Here is a 2,433-nt window from a genome sequence, read left to right as displayed (position 1 = left end):
CCGGGAGGCGGAGCTTGCAGTGAGCCGAGATTGCGCCACTGCGCTCCAGCCTGGGCGACAGAGCAAGACTCCGTCTCAAAAAAAAAAAAAAAAAAAAAGAAACAATATCACAAACATATCAGAAAACGTTATCACACTAAAAGATTATTTCCTCCTGGGCCAGGCGTGGTGGCTCACACCTGTAATCCCAGCACTTTGGGAGGCCGAGGCAGGCAGATCACAAGGTCAGGAGATCAAGACCATCCTGGCTAGCACGGTGAAACCTCATCTCTACTAAAAATACAAAAAAATTAGCCAGGTGTGGTGGTGGGCACCTGTAGTCCCAGCTACTCGGGAGGCTGAGGCAGGAGAATGGTGTGAACCTGGGAGGCGGAGCTTGCAGTGAGCAGAGATCATGCCACTGCACTCCAGCCTGGGCGACAGAGCGAGACTCCGTCTCAAAAAAAAAAAAAAAAAAGATTTCCTCCTTAGTATCAAAATATCCAGCCAATGATCAAATTTCTGCAATTACCTTATAATTGTTCTTCCTTTCCGTTTTTCATTTATTTGTTCTTTCATTCCTTCCTTTGTTCTTTCCCTCCCTCCTCTTCTTCTTTTTTAAATAGTAGGTTTGAATCAGAATCCAAATCAGAAGGACTTTATTTTTTAATCTTCATGTTCTCTTCAACACCTAGATTAGTATTTGACATATAGTAAGTCCTCAATAAATGTTTGTTAAACAAATAATCAGAAACCTAGAAAAGGTCCTGTTTGATATTTGGTTGGTTTCTTGGAATGCCTTTCAATTTCTGATAACCTTAGTTTTTCAGGGGTTAACTTTGGTGCTAGCTATTATCAGTGTATGAACATTGCTAGAGGTTTGAGGGCAATGGGTATATCCTTGACTCAGATATTTCTAGGCTAGGAGGAAATGGGGGTCCTTGCTTTCTTTCTTTTTTTTTTTTTTTTGCTTTGAGACAGAGTCTCATGCTGTTACCCAGGTTGCAGTGCAGTGGCATGACCTTGGCTCACTGCAACCTCTACCTTCCAAGTTCAAGTGATTCTTGTGTCCCAGCCTCCCAAGTAGCTGGGATTACAGGCACGCACCACCATACCCAGCTAATTTTTTGTATTTTTAGTAGAGACGGGGTTTCACCATGTTGGCAAGGCTGGTCTCGAACTCCTGGCCTCAGGTGATCCGCCTGCCTCGGCCTCCCAAAGTGTTGGGATTACAGATGTGAGTCACTGTGCCTGGCCTGGTCCTTGCTTTCTTGTTTCTGTTTTTTGTCCTTGGTCTCTGTCATGGGCTGAATTGTGTTCCCTTAAAATTCTTCTGTTGAAACCTTAACCCCTAGTGCCTCAGAATGTGACTTTATTTGGAAATAGGGGCTTTAAAGGTGACTAAGATAATGCCTGTAGGGTGGGCCCTAATTCATTCTGACTGATGTCCTTAAAGAAGAGGAAATTTGGACACAAAGAGAGACACCACGGATGTGTAGGTAAAGAGAAGAGACCATGTGAGGAGACAGCAAGAAGGCACCTCCAAAACTATGAGAAATAAATTTCTGTTGTTTAAGCCATTCAGGCTTTCTGGTGCTCAGCCATATAGTCATATGGCAGCCATATAGTCTGTTATAGCAGACTAATAACAGTATCTTATTGCACGTTAAATTGTCGCTCACTCCTGTAATCCAAGCACTTGGTTAGGCGGAGGCAGGAAGATTGCTTCTGTTCAGGAGTTCAAGAACAGCCTGGGCAACATAGCGAGACCCTGTCTGTACAAAAAATAAAAATATTACCCCCATGTGGTGGTATGCGCTTGTGGTCCCACCTATTCAGGAGGCTGAGCCTGGGAATTGCCTCAGTCTGGGAGGTCAAGACTGCAATTAGCCATGATTGTGCCACTACACTCCAGCCTGGGCAACATAGTGAGATCCTATCTCAAAAAATAAAAGTTGAGGGCCAGGCACAGTGGCTGACACCTGTAATCCCAGCACTCTGGGAGGCCAAGGTAGGTGGATCACTTGAGGCCAAGAGTTTGAGACCAGCCTGACCAACATGGTAAAACCCCATCTCTACTAAAAGGAATACAAAAATTAGCCTGGTGTGGTAGCATGCACCTGTAATCCCAGCTACTGGGGAGGCTGAGGCACGAGAATCACTTGAACCCAGGATACCAGGATTGTAAAGGAGCTTCCAGAAAGCACCAGCGGCTTTATGTGTGCTTGGTACACAGAATTCTAAGATGGCCCCTAATACCTAGAACTATGAATATGATGAGATATCACACCCACGATTATGTTGCCTTGTGTGGCAAACAGGATTTTGAAGACATAATTAAGGTTACAACTTAGTTGATTTTGAATTAATCAGAAGGGAAATGATCTGAGTGGACCTAATGTAAACACATGAGCTTTTTAAAAGCAAAATCAGAGAGTTTTCTTAGGCTGGTCT

The sequence above is a fragment of the Symphalangus syndactylus genome, chromosome 17, assembly GCF_028878055.3.
Source record: "Symphalangus syndactylus isolate Jambi chromosome 17, NHGRI_mSymSyn1-v2.1_pri, whole genome shotgun sequence".
NCBI lineage: Eukaryota > Metazoa > Chordata > Mammalia > Primates > Hylobatidae > Symphalangus > Symphalangus syndactylus.
Note: the sequence above shows the minus strand (reverse complement) of the source record.